This window comes from Esox lucius, chromosome 7 (genome assembly GCF_011004845.1).
Source record: "Esox lucius isolate fEsoLuc1 chromosome 7, fEsoLuc1.pri, whole genome shotgun sequence".
Taxonomy (NCBI): domain Eukaryota; kingdom Metazoa; phylum Chordata; class Actinopteri; order Esociformes; family Esocidae; genus Esox; species Esox lucius.
The window spans coordinates 360,894-366,893 of record NC_047575.1 but is presented as its reverse complement, the minus strand read 5'-3'; the positions used below and the strand labels follow the sequence as shown (position 1 = coordinate 366,893).

Here is a 6,000-nt window from a genome sequence, read left to right as displayed (position 1 = left end):
AGATCTTGGCCAACAACCTCCTTCCCCCAGTAAGAGCATTGAAGATGGGTCGTGGCTGGGTCTTCCAGCATGACAACGACCCGAAACACACAGCCAGGGCAACTAAGGAGTGGCTCCGTAAGAAGCATCTCAAGGTCCTGGAGTGGCCTAGCCAGTCTCCAGGCCTGAACCCAATAGGGAGCTGAGTCCGTATTGCCCAGCGACAGCCCCGTAACCTGAAGGATCTGGAAAAGGTCTGTATGGAGGAGTGGGCCAAAATCCCTGCTGCAGTGTGTGCAAACCTGGTCAAGAACTACAGGAAACGTATGATCTCTGTAATTGCAAACAAAGGTTTCTGTACCAAATATTCAATTCTACTTTTCTGATGTATCAAATACTAATGTCATGCAATAAAATGCAAATTAATTACTTAAAAAATCATACAATGTCATTTTCTGGATTTTTTTTCATAGATACCGTCACTCACAGTTGAAGAGTACCTATTTAAAATTACAGACTTCTACATGCTTTGTAAGTGAGAAAACCTGCAAAATTGGCAGTGTATCAAATACTTGTTCTCCCCACTGTAGGTCTTCTTTTATATGTGGCAACCATGAACAGTCTAAAGCTATCTGCTATGTTTCACTATCACACTGAACCAGAAGTGACAGTGACACATAGCAGATAAAGTCCTCTGCAGGCCTCTTTCAAATTGCCAGTAATCAGCTGGATCCATCCCTGGTGCATCTGTAGGGGGAAAAAAGAGAAAAAAGGACACAAAGATGTACTGAGAAGTCCTTAAAAAGTAGGATTTCTTTAAGTTAAGAAACCTTTTATTTTTTATGTTTTGGGCCAATTGGTATACTAAATTCAAACCAACCATCAAATAATTGTATTAACTGCAGCAGTGTTTACCCTGTTATGACATGTCTGATGAAACATGTCTGATGTTTCCCTCAATGTTCTCCTGGTGATTAAATAAAAGACTGATGACAACATGTTTTTGAAAATAGTTTATTGCTCTTTCAGTGTGCCAACCCAGAGGAAGACAAAAGTTACTCTGTTTTTCTAGGAAATGTCTTATAAATGTACTTTGAAATCAATGCCAGTACTTAAGATAATATTTAATACACTACCGTTCAAAAGTTTTTGGTCACTTAGAAATGTCCTTGTTTTTGATAGAAAATCAAAAATGATGTCTATTAAAATACAATTTATCAGAAATACAGTGTAGACATTGTTAATGTTGTAAAGGACTATTGTACCTGGAAACGGCAGATTTTCACCCCTTCCTTGTTGATACTGGTGTGTTGTGGCTGCTATTTAATGAAGCTGCCAGTTGAGGACCTGTGAGGGGTCTGTTTCTCAAACTAAACCGTTGTGCACCGGGGCCTCCCTCTTTCTATTCTGGTTAGAGCCAGTTTGTGCTGTTCTGAGACTTTGTACCAGATCTTCAGTTTTTTGGCAATTTCTTGCATTGGAATAGCCTTCATTTCTCAAGACAAGAATAGAGTGATGCGTTATTTGTTTCTGGCCATTTAAACCTGTAATCAAACCCACAATTGCTGATGCTTCAGATAATAATAATAATAATAATAATAATACATGGGATTTATATAGCGCTTTTCAATGACCCAAAGACGCTTTGTACTCAACATACTCAACTAGTCTATCGAAGGCCAGATATATTGCTTCTTTAATCAGCTCAAGTTTTCAGCTGTGCTAACATAATTGCAAAAGGGGTTTCTAATGATCACACAGCCTTTTAAAATGATAAACTTGGATTAGCAAACACAACGTGCTAATAGATCACATGAGTGATGGTTGCTGATAATGGGCCTCTGTACGCCTATGTAGATATTCCATAAAAAAATATATAATACAGCCGTTTCCAGCTTTAATAATAATTTACAACATTAACAATGTCTACACAGTTTTCTGTTTAATTTGATGTTATTTTAATGGGCAAAAATGATTTTCTTTCAAAAACAAGGAAATATGTGACCTCAAACTTTTGAACGGTAGTGTATAAAGTTGTAAGGTTTAGAATGTAAGGTTTAGAAATGGTGGTTACAACTGACATATCTAATATACTGCAGTTGATACTAACTAGTGAAGGATTTGGTTATCTTTGGGTGCCTGTTCTCCCCCATAAACCTTGTTCCAATACTTGATCTAAAAAATTTAAGCACAATTCTTATCATTAACAGTTTTTGTAACTACAAATATTAACTACATTTTTGTTTGTAATGACAACAAATAATAATAATAATGACAATGTAGAAGAGAGCAAGACCCCCATTCAAACAAATCTGGCTCCTTTTGGAAAAAGCTCCCCCAATATGATTTTGTTGCCCAAGCCCAAATTTGGTTGCATAATTTTCTATTGGTTAATCCCAGCACCCTGTGTCAACATATATGACATTGATAATAAACTTGATCACCATATGTACTGAAAGTGAGCTTGGAAAAACTGGTTTATTAACGAGACTATGCTAACAGTGCTAGGTGGCCTGCTAACAATACTCCAGCTAAAACTATCTGGAGTATGTTATGATGGCTTGTGTTGACTGTTCCGCTGTTGGTTTTTCTTCTAGACAGACGTGTATGTGAGCAGCTTCTCTCTGTTAGTGTTAGATCTCACGGGCACTCCAGATAGTTTTAGCCGCAGGCTTGTTAGCAGGCCTGCTAGCACTAGCGTAGTGGTGGTAAAGACAACAACTCCCATGATCCCACACTACCTCACAGAACTTAATCTGTAAAATAATGTTTTAATTGTCTTTCACTAGTAATTTACAGTAAATTACTTTTTGTGTCTGTACAAATACTAATAATTGCCCTTAAAACCTAAAATCACTTTAACTACATATGCGTTATGCGTAATGACCTTGAATTTTAAGGAAAACACTTTGAAAGACTATTGATTTCTGTAATTTTGCATTTCTTCATTATTATGTAATTTTATTATCTGTAAAATATTACCTCACATTTTACATAAAATTACATTTGAATCTATACAAATACAATAAATTGCAGTTATATAAACATAATATTAATGTAATATTAAATGAAGGTAAATGTTCTGTGCTTGTCTCCTGCTTGTCTTAAGTGTTCTCACATTGTGGAAATGTTGACCAGTGTCAAGGCCTTGCAATTAAATGTTACCTGTGAACAACTGGTTGCCTGTCTGCAGGTTGATCATAGCCTTGCCAAGTGTTTCTCAATTGCTGTTGTTTCAGAGGAAGTTGAGGAATAGAATGTGGCTTATTTTGTTGAAAAAGGACTTCTAATGGGTAAATGGAGTCCTCACTCCAAGTGTGACTGGAGTGTTGTCTACCAAGTAGTTGTTCCCACCACATTTTGCCAGCACATTTTAACTTTGGCTCATGACCACCTGTGGTCCGGTCATTTGGGGATAACAAAAACATACAACCGGATTCTTAGACATTTCTTTTGGCCAGGGTTGAAGGCAGCTGTAGCTCAGTTTTGTCGTACATGCCACGTATGTCAAATTATGGGTAAACCAAGTCAGGGTAAACATCCAGCTTCTCTTTGTCCTATTCCGGTTATGGGTGAGCCATTTGAACATGTAATAGGTGACTGTGTAGGCCCACTGCCTAAGGCAAAAACAGGTAATCAGTTCTTGCTTACCATAATGTGTGTTGCTACTCGTTTACCTGAAGCTACAGTGGGGAGAAAAGTATTTGATACACTGCCGATTTAGCCGATTTTCCCACTTACAAAGCATGTAGAAGTCTGTCATTTTTATCATAGATACTCTTCAACTGTGAGTGACAGAATCTAAAGCAAAAATCCAGAAAATCACATTGTATGATTTTTAAGTAATTAATTTGCATTTTATTGCATGACATAAGTATTTGATACATTGGAAAAGCAGAACTTAATATTTGGTACAGAAACCTTTGTTTGCAATTACAGAGATCATACGTTTCCTATAGTTCTTGACCAGGTTTGCACACACTGCAGCAGGGATTTTGGCCCACTCCTCCATACAGACCTTCTCCAGATCATTCAGGTTTCGGGGCTGTCATTGGGCAATACAGACTTTCAGCTCCCTCCAAAGAATTTCTATTGGGTTCAGGACTGGAGACTGGCTAGGCCACTCCAGGACCTTGAGATACTTCTTACTTAGTTGCCCTGGCTGTGTTTTTCAGGTCGTTGTCATGCTGGAAGACCCAGCCATGACCCATCTTCAATGCTCTTACTGAGGGAAGGAGGTTGTTGGCCAAGATCTCGTGATACATGGCCCCATCCATCCTCCCCTCAGTACGGTGCTGTCATCCTGTCCCCTTTGCAGAAAAGCATCCCCAAATAATGATGTTTCCACCTCCATGCTTCACGGTTGGGATGGTGTTCTTGGGGTTGTACTCATCCTTCTTCCTCCAAACACGGTGAGTGGAGTTTAGACCAAAAAGCTCTATTTTTGTCTCATCAGACCACATGACCTTCTCCCATTCCTCCTCTGGATCATCCAGATGGTCATTGGCAAACTTCAGATGGGCCTGGACATGCGCTGGCTTGAGCAGGGGGACCTTGTGTGCGCTGCAGGATTTTAATCCCGAAAGTACAGTTAGGTTTTGTACTGATTATCGAAGAGTGAATGCAGTGACTGTACTCAATTCTTTCCCAGTACCCAGGATAGATGATTATATTGAAAAGGTACCTGTGTCAGTAAGTTGGACCTTCTAAAAGGTTATTGGCATGTCCCATTAACTTCTAGGGCCTCATCTACTGTGACTCAAGATTTAATTTGGCTGGTGTGCCAAATTGTAAGGCATATCTGGTTGATTTGGTTGTGTATTCACCTAACTGGGATTCCCATATAGTTACGTTGTCAACAGTATTTAAGCGTTTGGCCGAGGCTTCGCTCACTCTTAATCTAGCAATTTGATTTGTTTGTCATACACCTTATGTTGTCTCTCTATTGGTGGGAGTGTTACTTGTAGGTACTTGGATTTTGTGTGTATGTCTATTCCACTCTATGCACACAGGTTCCCGTTTTGTGCTTGGATGCCGTTTTCCCGCCAGTTGTTACCCTTCCAGTCCAGGCCAATCATCTGCCTATTCATCCCACATAAAAGAGCTGTTTCTAAAATTCTTTGTTATTCTTTGTTTTTGGTAAAGCTGTGATTTTCTGGTTTTATTCGTTTGGTTACTTACAACATATATCATTGTTCCTTGAGTTTGTCTTTTTGGTTGATTTCTAGTGGCTTTGTTATTCTTTTATATAGCATACATGGAGAAACTTCTAGCAGGGGAAATAGTTGACAGATCAGATACCCATGGGTACAGATTGTCTTACATGTAGGTATTTTCTGTTTGTATTAGTCCACTAGCCTAGTAGGTTAGAGGCGGTTGTCATACTTCTGTATTAGATAGGGTTAGATAGTTTAGTTAGTGTAGTCAGTTAGGGTTTGCCCAGTAATATAATTAGGTAAGATTCTTTTTTTTCAAGACTAGATTAGAGTAGGGATCTTGTGGATAGATCTAGGCGGCACCGCCCCAGTATTTTTTCCCCCTGCATGTCTGTATGTCAGTTTGTACCACTGATCAGTTGTAAATATATCTATATGGCCATTAAAGTACCTCTCACTGTAGTTCTTGTTGCTCTGTATCTTTGGATGATATGCTAGTGAAGTGTAGGTGTTACGTTTCCACACTCCCCTAGACTATAGCTGTTGGAGTTTGTAACAAATGCAAATACACAGTGCCCGTTTATTAATTTTTTTAGCATATAGTCACACTATCCATGTTCCTAAACATTTCCTACAATATATTCACTGCAGCGTATAGAATATATTTTTCTGAATGAGTCAATATGTATTTCATATCCATTGAATTACATTGTGGCCAATGGGGTGGGCGGAGTAAAACACCAGCAACAATTGCAAATACACAGTGCCCCTTGATTTCTTTGCATATAATCAATCTATAGAGTCTCCTGAACATTTTCTACAATACATTCACTGTGGCGTATAGAACAGTTTTTTTTTTATAGGC

The 6,000-nt window shown here is 38.6% G+C and overlaps 1 long non-coding RNA gene across 1 annotated transcript; it reads right to left on the bottom strand.

The window, feature by feature from the left end:
* Positions 1–566: 566 nt before the first annotated feature.
* Positions 567–1,331, bottom strand: LOC109615961. The gene is made up of 3 exons (XR_002196959.2): positions 1,245–1,331; positions 895–946; positions 567–726 (listed from the first exon to the last, which is right to left on the bottom strand). It is a non-coding gene; the product is annotated as an uncharacterized LOC109615961 (long non-coding RNA).
* Positions 1,332–6,000: the final 4,669 nt, after the last annotated feature.